Consider the following 21,192-nt stretch of genomic DNA (forward strand, 5'->3'; position numbering starts at 1 on the left):
GCCTTCTCTGCTGGTGACGGATCTCCGTTGGCTCTTGGGGTGGTATGGAGGCCGAGGAGGACCCACGTGCCATCAGGGAGGTCTTGAGGGAGCGGTAAGTCCTTTCCATCATGCCGCTGGCTGCGGGGTTGTAGGCCGTGGTCGTATGGTGCTTGGTTCCCATCAGGCGTGCCAGGGAGGTCCAGAGTTCTGAGGTGAAGGTGGTTCCTGGTCTGTAGTGATGTCTGCCACTCTGAAGCGGCTGATCTAGCTGGATAGTAGGGCTTTGGCGCAGGCATCTGCAGTGGCTTCTGACATTGAGGTGGCTTCTGGCCACCTGTTGGACTGGTCAATCACCATCAGGAGGTATCTGGCACTGTCGGATGGGGGAAGGGGCCTAATGACGTCAATGTGGACATGCTCAAATCTCCGCCTGTGTTGAGGGAAGGTGCCTATTCCCAATTCGGTATGCTTTCCTGTCTTGCTGCTCTGGCATGCGATGCAGTTCCTGGCCCACTCCCAGGAGTCCCTCTTGATGCCGTGCCAAACGAACCTTTCTGTCATGAATCTGGTTGTAGTGCAGGGTGACAATCATGTCAAATACCTGCTTCCTCTGGAAGGAGCGTATCAGGGGGCGTGAGTGGCCGGTGCTGGCGTCGTAGGGGAGCGTTGTCTTGGAAGGGCCGAAGGGAATGGCCTTCCATCGGAGGGTGGTGATGGCGGTGTGGTAGGCTGGTACTTCATGGTCAGAGGCTCACTCACGTGCTAGGTCCTCGTAGTCCACGCCGAGGTGCAGGGAGTTTATCTTCATACTCGATGGAGCACCCGAATTCAGAGAAGGCCGCGAGGTGACATTGCTGTCTTGCAGACCAAGCGCCGCCCGCCTTGATGAAGGTGTGGACCAGCGGTTGGTGATCCGTCCTTATGGTAAATGGGACGCCTTCCAGGAGGTACTTGAAGTGACAGACGGTCTGGTAGGCAGCAAGGAGCTTGCGGTCAAAGGTGCTGCAGTGGGTCTCAGTGGGTTTCAGCTTCCTGCTGAAGAAGGCTAGTGGCGTGGGGACCCCGTTGACGAGCTGCATGCAGTGTTGCTTGCATCGGTGGTGAGCCAGGGTTGTGGCTCTGCTGAGGAATGACTTGGTGCAGTCGAAGGCACGCTGTTGGGCTTCTCCCAATGTCAGCTTCTTTGGCTTGCCCTTCAGGACCTCGGTCAAAGGACACATGGTGCGGACAATATCCTGGATGAATCTTCTATAGTAATTCACTATCCCAATAAACTCTTGAAGGGCCTTGACTGTCGTCGGCGTCGTGAACTTCTCCACTGCAGCCACCTTTGATGCCATGGGATGTACTCCTGTTGGGGTGATCTCATGGCCGAGGAAATCCATCTTCTCCGCACCGAAGGTGCACTTGTCAAAACACACGACAAGCGTGTTCTCCTCCAGGCTCTTGAGAACGGCCCGGATGTGGTTCAGGTGCTCTAATGGCAATCTGGAAAATATGAGGATGTCGTCCACACAGCAGACGCAGAAGGGTAGGTCGCCGGGGATGCTGTCCATTGTCATGGTAATCGCTCTATACGCAAGGAATTATATATTAAGGAAATTAAAATGCACTTTCTTCAAGTAGGTCTGCAGCAAAGAGGCATTCGCGCACGTGTTAGAGGCACCTGTTCTCATGATTGTTCTAGAATCGTCAGGTGGGATATGGAACTCGACAGGCGCAGACGTGTCGGTAGGAATGCTGCGATTTATGATGCAATATTCCGTTGAGATCCTTCTAAATAGTTCCCGTTGTCTCAGGAGTCTGTGAAGTAGCAAGAAACGAAATTATCCTTCGTCTGGTGGAGTACAAAGCGGCAAAGGTTTCAGTCCTAGTACATAATAGCAATGCGAGTAAAAGTGACTATTCCTGTTATACATGCGGAAAACCTGGTCATACGTCTAAGGTTTGTAAGAACAAAGTGGCATTTAGTGGTTCAGAATTAACTTGTTTCCGATGTAATGGGAAAAGGCATTTAGCGAGAAATTATGCAGTAGAAAGGAAGGACGTTAAGAAAGCAGTGTCTCTAGTTAACCTTTCGTCAAGTAGGAATGATTTGATGAAAGAAACTAGGAAATTTTTTGGTGAATTTCTGTCAGAAGGTTCAGTTTCCACTCTTGGAGGAGTAGGTTCGAGAGAGGTAGAGAAGTAGTCTTGCTTCGAGACACAGGAGCTGCTGTCTCACTGATTAGGAGAGAGAGTGTGCCAGACAGGGCGGAAATCAATATGGAAGAAAAAGTCATGTTAGGTGGATTTCCTAACACTTGTGTTCTTTATCCTTTGTTAAAGTTAAATTTAGAAAGTCAGGTAGTGTAAGGATTAGTGAAACTAGCAGTTGTTAACAGTTTGCCCGTTGATGGCGTTGACATTATTGTCGGTAATGACTTAGCTTTATCCAAGAATGTGAATCCTGTTGTGAGGGATATTCCAGTGCCTGAAATGGTAGTAACTAGGCCAGGTTTAGATAAAGACATAGACTACGGTCATAATTTATTCGTGGATTCGAACGAGTGTGATACAGGTGGCGAGGTTGATCTTGGCATGAGTGTGGCGGAGAGACCTGACTCTGTTGGTGACAGCGATAGCCAAACGGAAGGTGTAGCTGTCAAGAGTAACGCAGTTGATGTAGTGGAATCAAGTATACTAGTTACGGTGATGAATCAGGCACTAACCTTTTGAATAAGGATGAGCTAGTCAAGTTTCAGAGAGAGGATGAGACACTAACCCAAATTTTTTAATGTGAGCTGGATGATGATCTCGAGAATGTGAGTAAGAAAACGTTTTGTTTAAAGGACGAAGTTTTGTGTCGTTATGTTCGGCCTCAGTCAGGTAGTAAAGAGGAAATCACCGAACAATTAGTAGTTCCTAGGAAGCTTTGTGAACTAGTTTTGAAGTTAACACATGATGAGCAAGGACATTTGGGAGTAAATAAAACTTTCAGGTGTATTAGTAGAGCGTACGTTTGGCTTAAGATGAGGAGTGACGTAAAGAGATATGTTTTAAGCTGTCATGAATGCCAAATTGCCGGGAAACCAAATCAAGTAATTCCCAGAGCTCCGTTGTGTAATATTCCTTCAGTAGGCGAACCTTTTGAGAATGTAGTTATTGATAAGGTCGGACCATTGCCTAGAAGTAAGGGAGGGAATATATATCTGTTGGCAATCATTGATAGACTAACCCGCTATCCAGAGGCGATACCCATAAGCTGTAATGCAAGGACTGTAGTTAAACGATTGTTAGATTATTTTTCTAAGTTTGGTCTGCCTTGTACGATACAGAGTGATAATGGTAGTAATTTTGTATCCAAATATTTCAGAGATAGAATGAGAGTTAGGTATTAAACTTGTAACTTCCACACCTTATCATCCCGAATCACAAGGCATTGTGGAGTGGTTTCATCAAACGTTAAAGAGTTGTCTGCGAAAACTGTGTAGTAACTTTGAATTTGACGGGGAAAAAAAGTTACCATTTGTTCTGTTAGCTTTAATGTTGGCACCGAACGACACTACAGGATTTAGTCCTTTTGAGCTTGTTTTCGGTCACACTGTTAAAGGTCCTTTGGAAATGTTGAAATGTAATTTAATGCTTAACCCTTAAACGCCGAATGGACGTATTAAACGTCGAGTCAAAATCTCCCTCGATTGCCGAATGGACGTACCATACGTCGACTCAAAAAAGTTTTTTTTAAAATTTGCGGAAAAATACTTATAGGCCTACCAGCCAAAAACTTTTGAATCACGCGCCTTGGGGGATGCTGGGAGTTCACGGATCAAGGCGTTGTTTTGTTTACAATCGTTACGCAGGCGCGCAAGCGTGAATTTCTTTCTTATCGCACTAAAAAGTATCAGTAACACATCTCAGAAATTATTTTGTCACATTGACATAATTTTTGCACCATTTTAAATTAGCCGTTACATGGAGTATTATATATGAAAATGTGTGCAATTTCATGTAAAATACAACAAAAAATACTCATGATTGTAGCTTTTTTCAGTTTTGAAATATTTTTATATAAATAACGATAAGTGCCAAAATTTCAACCTTTGGTCAACTTTGACTCTACCGAAATGGTCGAAAAACGCAATTGTAAGCTAAAACTCTTATATTCTAGTAATATTCAATCATTTACCTTCATTTTGCAACAAATTGGAAGTCTCTAGCACAATATTTCGATTTATGGTGAATTTATGAAAAAAAACATTTTCCTTACGTCCGCGCGGTAACTCTTCCGAAAAAATCATAAATATTTTCGTGCGATTGTTGTAATGTTTGCACCATTTTAAATTAGCCTTTACATAAAGTTTTATATATGGAAATGTGCGCAATTTCATGCACAATGCAACTAAAAACAACGCATGGTTGTAGCTTTTATCAGTTTTGAAATATTTTCATATAAATAACGATAAGTGCCAAAATTTCAACCTTTAGTCAACTTTGACTCTACCGAAATGGTCGAAAAACGCAATTGTAAGCTAAAACTCTTATATTCTAGTAATATTCAATCATTTACCTTCATTTTGCAACAAATTGGAAGTCTCTAGCACAATATTTCGATTTATGGTGAATTTATGAAAAAAAATAAATTTCCTTACGTCCGCGCGGTAACTTCCGAAAAAAAATCAGAAATTTTTTCGTCCGATTGTCGTAATGTTTGCACCATTTTAAATTAGCCGTTACATAAAGTTTTATGTATAAAAATGTGCGCAATTTCCTGTAGAATACAACAATAAATAATTGAAGGTTGTAGCTTTTCTCATTTTCGAAATATTTGCATATAAATCACGATAAATAGAAAAAAACCATGTTCGGTCAACTTTGACTCTACCGAAATGGTCGAAAAACGCAATTGTAAGCTAAAACTCTTACAGTCTAGTAATATTCAGTCATTTATCTTAATTTTGAAACAAATTCGAAGTCTCTAGCACAATATTTAGATTTATGGTGAATTTAAAATAAAAACTTTCCTTCCCTCCGCGCGCGGATTCTCCGTTGCAAATCTCCGAAATGCGTACGTCGCATTCTCGTAATATTTGCTCCATTTCATATTAGGCGTTTCATAGAGTTTTATATATGAAAATGTGTGCAATTATATTTAGAATACAACAAAAAATAATTGAAGGTTGTAGCTTTTCTTATTTTTGAAATATTTGCATATAAAAAAAATATATAAAAAAAATTGACATTCAGTCAACTTTAACTTGCTGAAATGGTCAAAAACTGCAATTGTAAGCTAAAACTTATACAGTATAGTAATATTCAATCATTTATCTTCATTTTGAAACAAATTGGAAGTCTCTAGAACAATATTTAGATTTATGGTGAATTTTTGAAAAAAACATTTTTTTACGTCCGCGCGTTACGAATTCATGCATCATTTTGTGATAATATTTTCTCTGTGTTGCTTTGATCATTTTACAATGTGTTATATACCAAAATGATTGCAATTTAGTGTAAAATACAACGAAAAAAATTAACTCGTTAGCTTTAACCGTTTTGCTCACAGCGCGATTTGAATACAATTATATATGAAATTTTGTTTTTGCGCTATCATATAATGCATGATTTATATAGGATAATTATATTTTTTTTTCATTTATGATGGTTGCATACTAAACGTCAGTCAATGACAAAAAAAGGAGCCAAAAATGAACATTTAATCTTGAAAATTAAGCGCGCTGTGATTTTTTGAAAAAAAAAATTTTTCCGCTTCGTCGCTCACTCCGAGACACCCTCGGCATACGGGAGACGATTTTTATTATACCCCTTCGGCGTTAAAGGGGTAACCTGCTGGGTCTCCTGTAAATTTCTATCTCTTTTCCTTCATTCTGCGGCATATGATCTGGGATCCGTGAGTGTCCAAGCAAAACTGCCCTAAAGACCATGTCCATCCGTCGTGTGACTAGAAACCTAAGGTTCAGGTCAATCTGGTTCAAAGGACCAATTGTTGTGAAATATACCCTCACAAATGGGTTTTTTTTTATTTGCCTGATGGAGTGGCTGGATGGCCTAGCCTAGACTTCGATCCCAACTCTCAAGACAAATGAAGATGGTGGCAAAAGTTTACACAATTTCTTTTACAAAGCTAAACATCTCATGACTACTCTTACAAATCAGACAAAGATAAATTTCATTAATGCTTACAGGCTACTCTTTCACCAAATCAATGAACACGTGGTCCTTAAGGGATCAGTGGGCCAGCTATCACAATCACAGATCACATCAAAATCACTGCAAATGATGACACGAGTCGGAGAACGATATGCAAGTACATATTGATCATTCAATGGCTTCAGCCAGATGTAATTCATTGAATTTTCCACACTAACATGGTAAATCACAATGCATGGTGCACAATGATCTGACCGCCAACATGAGAGTGCAACAGATAGGGCTTATCTCAGTTTTTGGAAGGGAAGAATGCACTTCTCGCCTGCGGAAGCTACCTGGGGGACCAGTTAGGCATTTTTCAAACTCAGGTTCCATTGAATCAGGTATTAATGTGGCAGTTTCAAGACAAATTATATAACAAAACAAAACATGAAAGAAGTTCCCACGACTCTGTTGAATAGCAGACTTAAAAGCATACGCAAAGACTATGTATGAGAGGAAGGACCATCACCCCTGCCGCCAACTTACTTCTTCCTCACTTCATTTTTGGGATGTGACAAATTTAAGCCTAGAGGAAATGATGCACACATTTTTTTATGACAGTAAGCAATCACTTCACTTTCAGCTGCCGTGAGATGAGGAGCTATGTTTCTACTCTGCCCCACTTGCCGTTTTCACTTTGTTTATTTTTTTTCCTGGTGGAATCGGTCTGTGTTTGTTTGTGTTATATATCTTTGATTGTGTTTGTAATAACTGTGTTACTTCAACCCACAAATCATCAAAGCCTGAAAGGAAGGGTGGTTCACAACATGCCTGCCTAGGCACTGCCTCTAGATCATGCACTCATTACTGTTCCCGTATTGATGTTTACCGTCATGTCCTCTGCACTAGTTGCAGAGGGCATGACTAACCACGAGGAAACCTGAAAGTTCGAGAATATATAGCTAACGTAATATGCTTTCCCGCCGTAAATAGAGATTTGAATGTTAAGAGTTATAAGTATTTACCAAGCAAAGGAAATTAACACACCTAGGACCAGGAACAAATCCTTAGCATTAACTAAAGACAAATGCTTACTAGTAAACCATTATTTTTGAAGCAGTAAAGAAATATAACACAATTTTATCTTTTATGAAAATACATCATTTCACTTTCTGCACATTGTAGGCTTATGTTCCAGGCGGTTCATGTTGCCACCATTCAAATGGTTGTGTCACACAGGCCACGCCCACCCGCTGATATCGGTGGATGTGCTTTAGGTACAGTAACATTTTCTTATTTCTTTATCTTCTCTTCAACGTCAAGGTGTAAAAATGACCAAATGGTTGCAATGAAAGTAAAATGAAAATGTTATGAAATTTATTTTTAGATTTATTTTTTACTATTTCTACATTTGAACCTAGGTTTGATGAGGACTTCTTTGTCAAATGCATTGGCGCTGGGTGAACGAAAGTTTTGGAAATGTTTCTTCACTGTTTTTCCGAAATTTGGTCACGCGTAATATTTTCTTACAGTTTTGATATACATAGTTCGCACATGGCATCACTGCATCCGGGCATTTCCAGAGCACTCACCATGTTTGTTGGTAAGCTGTGGGCAGCGAATAACGTGTTAGTGCGAAAATTGCTGTTTCTTGTTGGGTAAATGGCTATGCAAATCATGCAGGGGTCTCACCAAAACATGGATTCTATATGTGAGTCCTAGGGGTTGTAATTAATAATATATTTAATATGTTCGTTGTGACCTTTTTGGAATGTGGAGAACAGAGCCGAAGCAACGACCCGAGAAAAGCTGATAAATGATTTCTGTGATGGCGTGATTCAAAAAGTGCATAGTTAAACGGGTCAACGTTCGTCCTGTAGTTATGTGAGTTCATGGGTCTTTTCAAAGTGCCTTTGAGAAACTGGTTGTAGCCAGTAATATGAGGCGTTGTCGAAGTGTGCATTCGTATGTGCGTGTGCGCCTCTTCTATTCTTAATGGTATCATTAACCAAGTCTATGGGAAGACATGCATAGAGATCCGTGGGAGAAAGGCAAGATGCCGGGAGAGCCCTGCAAAAGTTTATTTGTATTAAGTGTATAATATTCTGGTCTGCAATGGGTAAGTTACCTTTACTTTAGCCAAGGGGATGGCTTGTTACACATTGTAAGAATGTTTAATCTTTAACTTTGTCTTTAAACTTATGTGTGCTAATGAGTGTGTTTCTCTGTCTTTGAAACAGACGGTTCTGGCGAGGGAATTGAGTGCTCTGGCAAAGGGGGGACAGAGAGTCCCGTATGGGAGAATAGACAATTGGTGTGACAAATTACTGTTTTAGACATTTTAATGTTGGGGGGTTAACTGAGTTAAGTTAGTCTGTGAGACTTGATTTATTATCTTTCCATTGTTAAATAAATAGTTATTTTTTATATAACATGACTCTCATTTTGATTACCTGTTAGAATGGAGAGAAAGAGGTGGAGAGAGAGAGGAGTTGCAGAGAGAGAGAGAGAGCGGTCGCTTGGAGAGAGAGAGGGAGATGAGATTGTGTGTGTCAGTTTGCCTGACGCTCGGGGTTCCACGTTTACCAAATAAAAACGAGATTTGGTCACGCGTAATATTTTCTAACAGTTTTGATATACATAGTTCTCACATGGCATCACTGCATCCGGGCATTTCCAGAGCACTCGCCATGTTTGTTGGTAAGCTATGGGCAGTGAATAACGTGTTAGTGCGAAAATTGCTGTTTCTTGTTGGGTAAATGGATATGCAAATCATGCAGGGGTCTCACCAAAACATGGATTCTATACGATGCCTGTCATGCATTCACATGAATGTGAAAAAGTCAACCAATTGTCAGAAGGAAGGCAAAGAATAAATATAGCAACATGCTGGAAACAAGCGTCTAAAACAGCCTCTTTATTTACATGCATGCTACCCAAATTAATAACATAAATGACATATAAAATGAAGAATAACAAATTGTTAACTTAAATATAACTGAAGCTTTCAGAATAAGACACACTTTACAAATTGAATTTTAGAAGTAGAATATAGCCTTGTATGAGGTGGGTCAAAATAATGATTTTGTGCTATTGCCAATTAACACTGGGCCTAAATAATCTTTAAGCAAATGGAACCACTTCACACTGAAGTTCTCACCTATTCATCTAAATACAGAATCAGTGCCAGTTAATAATTTTTTACACATGCACACTATATTGCCAACCTTGGGTTTGTCTTTGACATTTCTTAATTTTTCCTCTTCCAGTTGAGTTGAATTTAGAATTTAGGCCAATGACCTATGAGGTCATTCAGCGCTGAAAAGGAAAGTGATAGTAGAAGGTTTGAAAGGTGTAACAGGAAGAAAACTTCAAAGTAGTTGCACCAATGAAAGTAAACAATAACAAAAAAGCGGGTGGAAAGTAAGACGAAGAAAGCGTATATGAAAGGAGGCACAGTAAAAAGAACGAAAGTGGTTGCTGCTAGGGGCCGAAGGCACGCTGCAAAGAAGCTTAAGTAATGCCTACAGTATACCGTATGAGGTCCACTGACGGAACTACCCCCTACGGAGTCCTCTTCCAGTTGCCAAGTAATAAGATCGCCCAAGAGTTCTGGGAGAATGACTTTCAGGAAATATTCCTCGGACTTAGAAATTATTTCCTGGAATTTGTTCAGTCATGGCATTATTCGCTGGATCCGCATTTCTTGTGGAGTCCAAATCCGCATTTCTTATGGACTCAAACAACAAAGTCACAATAGTCAGCTTCAATTACAAGCAACTGTGTCTGGACTTTATAATAATACTTATCATTTGTCTTTAATGTACAATCGTCATTTAAAAAGGAAGATAAGCAACATCCAAAGGGCCATCCCGTGCATTATATGGGCATTTGATTTCCAATAACCCATTTCCACAGCATGTGCACTTTTGAGTTCCATCAGGGGAGCAACCGATGTGTGGATATTTGGGGTTGATACGTGGCCCACATTCAGATAAACAAAAATCATGGTGATTTTGTGCACTATGTTGCTCGAAATGATGCAATGCTTCCTTTTCTTGGGAACTTCCCCAGTCTGTAGCTGCAGAGGAAAAACAGGGTTGGGGACAAATTGCTTCAATTGCTGATGATGCTGGTTTATCTGGGTTGCCACTCATAACAATTTCGTAGACTTTTTTGTACGAAATTTTGTCTTGGTTATTGTACGTTTCTTCGCTTTTTGTACTCTCAGGAACGCTCCATGCGGGGCCCAGCACTTGACCTGGTCCCATAATGACCGCCAAAACAAAGCATCCCTTCTTCTTTCGTGTTCCATTCTGCTTTTGTGTTCATTGTTTTTGTGCTTTTTTATTAACGTGCAACTGCTAAATAAGCCATCATGGGGCCAAAGAAAGTTCTAGCCCTTGCGTACAAAAGGCAAGAAACACAATAGAATTTAAGAAAGAACTTGTAGCAAAGTGTTGGAGGAAATTTCATGCTGATCTCAGTGAGAAAATGCGTACAAAAAGCGCTGCTCTTAGTGAATTTAAGGCCACCAGAGGCTGGTTTGAAAAATTCAGAAAACGAATGGGCTACATAATGTGCCTACTTCAGGAATTTAGGACATGTGTGCAAAGTGGAATGATGTAAAATAATTTGTGGAGAATTATCATCCCAACAAAGAAGTTGTAATCCATGTCTCCAACATGTTTAATGGCAATGTCATGTTTAACTTTAGGCAAATTTTAAAGAAACGACAGAAATAAATGTCTCTGGACAGTTTTGTTGTGCGACAGGGGTCCAGTAACTCTCAAGCTGGTCCTAGTACCAGTAAAAAACAAAGTGGGGAAGTAAACTCAGATAGCGCCGGTACAAAACGAAGAGAGAAGTAACCCACCACAGATCCTTGATACCTGAAGTCCTTCTGGAGGGGGATTCCCCTTCCAAACAATAACCTCTCCCCTCCTCTCGTCTTTCATGCCTAACAGGTGTTTTCAATATAGGTAAGTGATGTTAAATGTTCCTTTATTCATTTCATTAGTCATTTATATTTATTTCTCATTGTTTTCTGTATGTAAAACTGTTTATTCCCTATAAAGTGCATTTTTTGTTAATATTTTTGGGGGTCTGGAATGCACTAATTGTATTTACATTATTCCTTATAGGAATTATTGTTTCAGTTTTCGTATGTTTCGGTTTTCGTGGGAGGTTCTGGAATGGATTATGAACGAAAAACGAGGTTCCACTGTATAAACTTTATCATGAAAATAACAAAAATATTACCAACAAATAGCACTACCACTATAGAAATAAGCCATCAATACATACAATTACCTCTGCTATTAATCAGCACTTTGGCATTTAGTCGACTGATGCTAACATTGGCTACCCAGCAATTCACAAATTGATCATTTGATTCCAGTGTCTTGTAGGCTTGGAACTGTTCGCTTGTATAAAGGGTCCCCATACACTGAACGATTGTATGAACAACTGTCTGAACAATTGTCGTTATCGACACATCGACACACACACACACATTATTCAGACAGTATGAACGATCTCTGCACCAATTTCAGTCTGAACAAAGATTTTGTCTCAGGAAGACATGGCATCATCTCTAGAAGAGGCACACTTAAGCCGCAAGCCAGCAACCTGGTCTTGACAGATTCCTGCTGAGATCGTACAGACACGAAGCTCTGCCCACTTCTGCATTCAGACAAGCCCAGACAGTTTTTTTGTGGACAATCATTCATACAATTGTTCAGTTTGTGGGCCCCTTAAGAGTTTCGAGCTAACACCAGATAGTGGTATATATCACAATACTGCACTGGTGACAAGGATGACACTTCATTGCTGAGCTGGTATTTTGGTAAAGTGTATGTTTCCAAGCCTATCACCTTGATTTTTTCATTGCATCTCTTTCTGTCCACTGTACTTAGTGAATCTACTTAGTCTTTGTCTCTTTTACTTTTCATGATTGTGGTGAAATGCCGAATAAAGTAGCAGAACAATTTTAAATTTGCCAACAAAGTTGAAAACAGCTGCCTATTACAGCTTGCCAACAAACATGGTGCCACTGAGGTGGTCACTCAACACCAAAGGTGGATGTTCTGCAACTTTAGTCCGCACCTCCGCAACTTGCGGAACCCGTTTTTGGTTGTGGACTTGATTGGCCGCTACCACATGCCAAAAGTAGCAGAGTAGTGGGTTGCTTAACTCAAAAATTTAATTCCACAACCACCACCATTCAAAAACGAAAAACTGAAAAATTTACCGAAAAATGTAACGACACGCCTTAATGAATTAACATATTGCCATTTGCCTGTTTAACGGCTGACCATTGGCTGTTGCAGAGTCTGAGAGATGCAGGATTGAACTTGTTTTGATGGTGCGGCATGGCAGCCCACGCTACTGGCTGGCACCACCAGTGCTGCTACTCCTTGGATTTTCCTACTAAATCTAGGTCATTTGCTTCGAGCTTGGAATCTTGGAGTTTTTTGCAAAAAAAATCAGGAAATCTGTTTTTTGTGTATTTTTCACGCTGGTTTAGTGATTTGATACCTAATAGAGTATGTCACGTAAGTGTAAATAATTTAAGTTTGTACTTTCTAATCGGCCTTGGTTGAGTGTAATATTTTCTTTGCTTTTTATTGTTAAGTATTAATGTGCATTGTTCGTTGTGTATTACGTTAAATATTATGAAAGTGTTGCTGTTGCTTTTTCCTCTTTCTTCCTCTAGTAGCTAATTATCGAACAACCCTATTAACGCTTTTTTGTTATTGTTTACTTTCATTGGAGAGTGAGTGACGGTGCTCCGGAGTGTTGCGCTGGAAAAGCACGTCACCTTCCCAGGACATCTCGGGCCGTATCGTCGTCCCAGAAGGACTTAGAGCAGCAGCCACCTCGGAATATTTTATTTTTGACAACGCTACGTTGTTTTGGAAGATTTACTTCTTTATATTCCTCGAGTTATGACCCGCCGGTGTATGAAGAGCCACCTGCGGCATATTTACTGATCACAGCTTTCATCTCTTTGCCTCGCATGGACTTGTGTCACTTGCGACCTCCCTCCCTTTCTTTTTCCCCCGTCGGAGGAGTCCACGGGTAGACAGGGCTGGCACTGGATCCCAGCTCTGTAGGAGAGGCTTCTACCATGCCCCACAGTACTGAGGGTCTTGGTGCCGCTTCGCACGTCTGGACTGTCGAGGCTCGTGAGGAGTCACGTAGGGACACTAACACCAGGTAAGGTGTCAACCTTTATATTTTCCTTCGGGAGATGTCTGCTGTTTATTGGTCTGACCCGGTGTTTATAGTAACTCCCTTGATGTAGTAGACTGGTGGTCTCCAGCAACTCCGTGGACACCGTTCTACATCCTCCAAAGGAATTAGTAGAATTGGTATGCATTAACATAAGCGTACAGGATCTATATACAGTATATATACTCATATTGATATATTGTTATAGTTTTTGATGGTTTACCCTGTTATGACTGATTTGTGGTCGTGCGCAAATTTAGATTTATTAATTAGGTAGGTAATTTTAAGGTCTTCTCTCTTTTATTGAACTTCTTACTTCCTTATAGCTCTCTTTAGCATTAGGCTAGTGTATTGATTTTGGGCCCGCTCTATTAGAGCTATTTATTTGCTACATACTGTGTTTCCTATTTCTATTACGATTTAGTTTTTTTTTAGTTTTAGGTGAACCTTGTATTAAAGACTTACTAAACGGTCTTCTGGGCATATACTCGTAATTGCCATATAGCCTTATGGATATTTGTTTTACTTGTACTTGCACAAGGTTGATTTAGATTCAAGTTTTGTTTTTATAATAAATATTGTTAGTTTTCTTGGTGTTTGTTTACCACATTCCCATTCACTGTGTTGCATTATTACTGCCTACGATCCCTAAATAACATCTTGAAAAGAATCTGCAGAACAGCCTCCTAGGGGTCGTAACAGAGTAAAAATACTTTACAAGGGTACAATTGTATCCTTGCAAATTATTTTTTGCTCTATTAGTTTATTACCCTATTGAAGTAAAAATAGTTTTTTTCACTGTTTTGTGTTTAAATCAATAAATGTGCTACAATTTCTGTTTCATTAAAAAAGTTATTTATTTTGATTTGCGCTTTGGTTGTGCTTTACAGTAAAAGTAACGGTAGCATAGGTGCAGGTAGCAGTTTCCGAAAGTTAAAAAAAAAAGTTGCAGAAGTGGTGGTAGTGGCAACCACCTGTCAAAGTTGCGGAGATGCTGGGTGCGGAACCAAAATTTGGGTAGCAATGCCCAGCTCTGCGAAACACAAATTGGCCTGTGGGAACCATGTATACGTATATGAGAGTTTACATTCTTATGGAACATATTATGGCCTTATTTTAAGATACCGTTGTTTCTCCACATTGAAAAAAGGATATATATGCGGCATGTTTGTAGCAAGTTAGCATAATTTGAATGAAATCCTATGTAGTCATGTCGCATCATTTCTGAGCATGGCTGTACACAGGCTGATGATAAGGAGAATGTTATGATACACGTTCCCAACAAGCAAATTATTTATCTCCTGCTAACAAAACCAGGGCAATCATATTAGCTTCAAAAAATTTCGCGTAAGGGTAATACCTACTGAAGTTGCCTGGAAGACACCGAGAATATACGTTAGAATTGAACCTCAAATTGCATTAAAGATAAAATCAATTGTCATTTACATTCTTCATACAAAATGAACCAATTAATCCCAGAAAAATCAACTACTACAGCTTTCGTCTGTCAACGGAAGGAGGTGAGGCTATTAATAGACCAATCGCCCACCCTCTGCTGGCTAGGCCTACATGTAGATGTTACTTCTTCGATAACATTAATGAAAAACGAAACCGCTAATAACTGTGCATCCTATTCTATTGAAAGCACTTGCCTGTGAGGATCAATAAAAGGAGTTCCATGAAAGTGGGTTGGTAATATATTCTTACATAAAATTATACGTTTGTAACAAGCGCATGTCCTACCGTACCAAAATCACCGCGTGTAAGTGTTGCAATAAAAATGCAAATGAAAGATAAGAACGAATTCAGAGATGAACCGCCATAAGAAGGAAATGTCAGTGTGCCATCTCAGATGTGTTATATTATTCAGATATCAGCGAAACGCTTAGTTTATAGCCTGGACTGACCAATAACCTTCGAAATTATCTCTTTCCACACGATAACACCCTGATGCTCTTCGCGTCGTGGCTTAATTTTGTCCGTACCTCTATTCTGAACGAAGATTACACGTACGACGGCATTTAGAATTCAAATTTTGTTCTATAAAATGACGTTATATAAGAGTAAAAAAAAAATCCCACAACGAAATGTAATGGAACTTTTACGCTTATGTCTCCATTTCACTCATATTTTAATGAAGTTCGGAGTTTTTCTTTTACTATATCACTTAAGGCAAAACAAGTTAGACCGCGCCGGTTCTATATTATTTGTTTACAGTAATTCGTATAGCTGGTGAGAGAGAGATGGGTGGAAGGAAGGGGGGGGGGGGGGGGGCGATTAGCTAAAACCACGGGCCATTCCTGATGATCATTTACATTTCCTTATCGCCTTATCGCAAAATTGACACGCTAACTTAGCCTAACATACTATAACCTATGTAGCCTATAACCTATGCTTACCTAAGGCTCAAGGCGGAATATCTTATTTTTATTATCAATATTATTTGATTATTTTATTTCTGTTATTTTTATTCTATTTCATTCTTATGATTTTCATTTTCTATTTCTATTATTATTTTACAATTCATATTTTCATATTATTGTTTTCATTATTTTATATACTGAGCTTTGAGGATAGGATTTAAGCGAATGTGATAAGAAATCATTTAGAAAATACAAAGAAAATTCAAAATGAAATAAATCCTCATGATTCTGTGTGCTACTACTACCACAAAATTAATTAATACTAGGCTGATACTGCAAACTGATTAATAAATAACCTGGCTGTGGTGAACAGGTCATGTAAAGGCAGGAGCGCGGTTGCATGTAACTATAATAGATACACAATTCGCTTTCAAAAAGTAAACCTTTGAGAATATAAGTTCCTAACTCACTCTCTCTCTCTTTCTCATTCTGATATATACTGATCTGCTACGATATAGCCTAAAAACTGTAAATAACGCGTTTTTGTTCGGAAATGTGTGACTTACTCTGTCTTCTTATTTTACGATAAAAAAAAAAAATTATTAATCGTTAGCTGTAGTACTACAGATCTCTGGCTCAAGATGGCGCTATCATATATACCAGTCATATATATATTTACCAGTCATATATATATATATATATATATATATATATATATATATATATATATATATATATATATATATGACTGGTAAAAATGTTCTGTAACAACAGAATTCCATCTAATAAAAGGAGCCCATAAAAACACCAAAATATATAGAAAAAGTACTATATTTCAGAGACTGCTGTCTCCCTCTTCAGGTAGATGAATGAGAAAAGTTTACAGAAAAGGTGGTATTTATACCAAGAGGTCCATCCACAAACAAGCCATTTTTAAGTCACCCCCGCTGATAATCTTCCTTTAATCTCCTTAAGGGTTGGTTGAATGAAGACGTTGTCGATCGTGTCCGAAATCCATGCTCCTTTTGAGATGTTCATTACCTGCCTCTCTTTTATTAAGGCCGATTCCATCATTTGACTCTTGTACCGGCAGTTGCTGCTATAAATTACACGTGACAAATTCCAGTTTATTCTATGGTTATGTTCATTTATATGGTTGAAAATAGCCGAGTTCTGTTGTCCATACCTAACTGACCGTTTGTGTTGTATTAATCTCTGGAGAAGGGATTTACCTGTAAATCCGATGTAAGATTGGTCACAGTCCTGGCATGGGATTTCGTATACCCCAGAGTCCTTTGGAGATGTCTTTTGTTGGACGTTAATCAGGGATTTGGCTAAGGTGTTTGGGTAAGTAAATACAAAAGGGTTCGATTTTCCGAGGGGGTTGGTTATTCTCTTAATCGTGTCCAGGTGGGGAATTATTATTTTATTGTTGGGTGTATCTCTGGTCTTGTCTTTAGGGGGTCAGTAGAAAATTACGTTTGCTTTGTGAATTGCTTTCTCAATTATATGGTCAGGATATTTTAAAGACGAAAGTTGCTTGTGAATTATTTCAAATTCTTTTTCCAGGAATTCTGGGGAACAAATTCGTAAGGCTCTTAAGAACAAGTTACTAGCTACACCTATCTTGATAGTAATGTCATGATAGCTAAAGTAGTGAATGTATGAAAGTGAGAACGTTGGTTTTCTGTATATGGTAAATTTGTATTCTGTCGTATCTCTGATTATTAAAACATCAAGAAAAGGAATTTTGTTGTCTGTTTCCCATTCAACTTTAAATTTGATGCTGGGCACTAATGTGTTTAATTTCGAGAGGAATTCATTGAAATTGCCCCACCTATTACCCCAAAATGTTAGGATATCATCCACGTATCTCATCCACAGCATGTTTTTGGGTTTTATCGCATTTATTACTGTAGTTTCAAAGTATTCCATGTACAGATTGGCTAGAACAGGACTTTGAAACTACAGTAATAAATGCGATAAAACCCAAAAACATGCTGTGGATGAGATACGTGGATGATATCCTAACATTTTGTGATAATAGGTGGGGCAATTTCAATGAATTCCTCTCGAAATTAAACACATTAGTGCCCAGCATCAAATTTAAAGTTGAATGGGAAACAGACAACAAAATTCCTTTTCTTGATGTTTTAATAATCAGAGATACGACAGAATACAAATTTACCATATACAGAAAACCAACGTTCTCACTTTCATACATTCACTACTTTAGCTATCATGACATTACTATCAAGATAGGTGTAGCTAGTAACTTGTTCTTAAGAGCCTTATGAATTTGTTCCCCAGAATTCCTGGAAAAAGAATTTGAACTAATTCGCAAGCAACTTTCGTCTTTAAAATATCCTGACCATATAATTGAGAAAGCAATTCACAAAGCAAACGTAATTTTCTACTGACCCCCTAAAGACAAGACCAGAGATACACCCAACAATAAAATAATAATTCCCCACCTGGACACGATTAAGAGAATAACCAACCCCCTCGGAAAATCGAACCCTTTTGTATTTACTTACCCAAACACCTTAGCCAAATCCCTGATTAACGTCCAACAAAAGACATCTCCAAAGGACTCTGGGGTATACGAAATCCCATGCCAGGACTGTGACCAATCTTACATCGGATTTACAGGTAAATCCCTTCTCCAGAGATTAATACAACACAAACGGTCAGTTAGGTATGGACAACAGAACTCGGCTATTTTCAACCATATAAATGAACATAACCATAGAATAAACTGGAATTTGTCACGTGTAATTTATAGCAGCAACTGCCGGTACAAGAGTCAAATGATGGAATCGGCCTTAATAAAAGAGAGGCAGGTAATGAACATCTCAAAAGGAGCATGGATTTCGGACACGATCGACAACGTCTTCATTCAACCAACCCTTAAGAAGATTAAAGGAAGATTATCAGCGGGGGTGACTTAAAAATGGCTTGTTTGTGGATGGACCTCTTGGTATAAATACCACCTTTTCTGTAAACTTTTCTCATTCATCTACCTGAAGAGGGAGACAGCAGTCTCTGAAATATAGTACTTTTTCTATATATTTTGGTGTTTTTATGGGCTCCTTTTATTAATATATATATATATATATATATATATATATATATATATATATATATATATATATATATAAAAGCTCTGTCAAAACGGGGAAGGGTTTAGTTAAGTGATGAAGGGGCGTAGTCATTAATCAGATGCCTCTGAGTCTATTATAGGGGAAAATTATGCTTAAAGGTTCCAACTATTCTTGTATTGGGTGCCAGCTCAAGTCCTAAGCAGATTTTCTTTGTCGAATAATCTTACTGTCCTTGTGAGTTATATACATACATTCACATACACACACACACACACACACACACATATATATATTATATATAATATATAATATATAGATATATATATATATATATATAGATATATATATATATATATATATATATATATATACGTGTGTGTGTGTATGTATGTATGTATGTATATAACTCACAAGGACAGTAAGATTATTCGACAAAGAAAATCTGCTTAGGACTTGAGCTGGCACCCAATACAAGACCACATAACTGCCATTGCCTGCTTATGGAATAGTTGGAACCTTTAAGCATAATTTTCCCCTGTAATAGACTCAGAGGCATCTGATCAATGACTACGCCATTCTTCACTTAACTAAACCTTCCCCCGTTTTGACAGAGCTTAAGTTTATTTCCCACAATCTGCTGAATCTTGTGGAGTTATTCTCTCGGTTTCCATTTCCCGCTAATTTGATAGGCTGTCGCTTCTAGCGGAGTCATGGCTTATTTTCAGCGTAAGAATTGGAAAACCAGTCCAACTGAAAACTTCCAACTTCCTGGAAAAAAAAAAGCACTCATGAGAAGGGCCTGTGTGGAAGGCATAGACTCAAAGGCTAGTCCTATTCACTTCATTCTCTTGTCTTATCTCAAAAGGCTTATTGAACTGAGATAATCTGAATATACTCTTTCTCCAGAACTAAGATTGTACTGGGAAGTTGCCACGGCCCAGTGGTGGCCCGTGTTGTTGGCACCTATATAACAGTGCCAGACGCACAATCATGGCTAAATTTACATGAATTAAAAGCTGCCGAGGCTACATTGCTACAATTTGGTATGTTTGAGGGTTGTAGGATGGGTGATCAACATACCAATTTGCAGCCTTCCGGACTAATTACTTTGTAACATCTGAGGGCGGAAAGAAAAAAAGTGACGTCAGCCAGACCATTCACCGAATGCATACAGATTTAGTTAAAGAAATAACAGAATTCTATTGTTATCATTAGTTCGCCATCCATATGTGGCATTTAGGAAAGGAATTGCGAGATTTGCTAGATTAAGATCCGTGTAATTTAAAATACTTAAACCTAGTCGTAATCGTGCCGGCTATCTTCTCTTTTATTCATTGTGGAATAAGTCCTTTTCGTTTTATTTATTTATTATTATTATTATTATTATTTTTTTTTTTTTGCATATTTGTATTCAGCTGTTTCAAGTTTCCGTTTCATCTCTGATTTCCTAACAGTGTAAAGTACAATTCAAAGATGAATGTTTGCAGATATTTCAATCGTCTCATACTATTTATAGGTTGAAACAAGGCATATTTTTATTTTGAAGCCGAAACTTCCCAGAAATGCAATAAATATATTAGTACAAGCGCTGGTATTCCTGTCCGTCTTTCTGTTGGGATTCCAAAGAAATTAGTCTATCGCAACGGGTCTAAATAGACTAAACGGACGAATATAACTACCGCATGTTTCAGGAAACTAGAGAGGAAAGGCTGACCTCGCTTTGGACTTGACGAAATTTGAACTCTGATTCCAAGTGCCTCCTTGATGAGCCTATATGAGAATTTTCCGTATATATTTCTCTCTGAGATGCTGCACCTCACAGGGTGCAGTTTAGATATTTTTACTAAAAGTTCTTCGTAGCGTCCCTTCAGCCCCGAGCAGCACCTCCATTCATATTATCTTTCATTTTGCTATCCACCTTCTCCCAACAATTATTTCACAGTGCAACTGCAAGATTTTCCTCCTGTTACACAATTTCCTTTCTAGCTCTGAATGACCATGTACAGGCACGGCTACAGGTCCCAGCCTAGATCTGTAAACTCTATAACCAATTTTATATCCCAAGACTCCAGTCAGTACTACAGAGGACTGTTTCAAATGTTACATACTGATTTTATTGTACTATGTAATTTCGTAAAATCTACCTCAGAGGTACTACCCTATAAGCTAACCGCTATCTAAACTGAGGTTCCTACTTAGTTTATCCTTAGTGTTGAATTTCCGATCAGCAGATTCCAACAAACTGTAATAGACTGAAAAGATACATCGACTGTGATAAGGGAGGCGAAAAATGTGCAGTAAAATATTTCAACGAATTCAGAATGCCCAGTTTTCAGGAATGGATATTAAATAAGAAGATAAATAGTTTCAAGAAAGGA

The sequence above is a fragment of the Macrobrachium nipponense genome, chromosome 2 (genome assembly GCF_015104395.2).
Source record: "Macrobrachium nipponense isolate FS-2020 chromosome 2, ASM1510439v2, whole genome shotgun sequence".
In the NCBI taxonomy this organism is placed as follows: Eukaryota; Metazoa; Arthropoda; class Malacostraca; order Decapoda; family Palaemonidae; genus Macrobrachium; species Macrobrachium nipponense.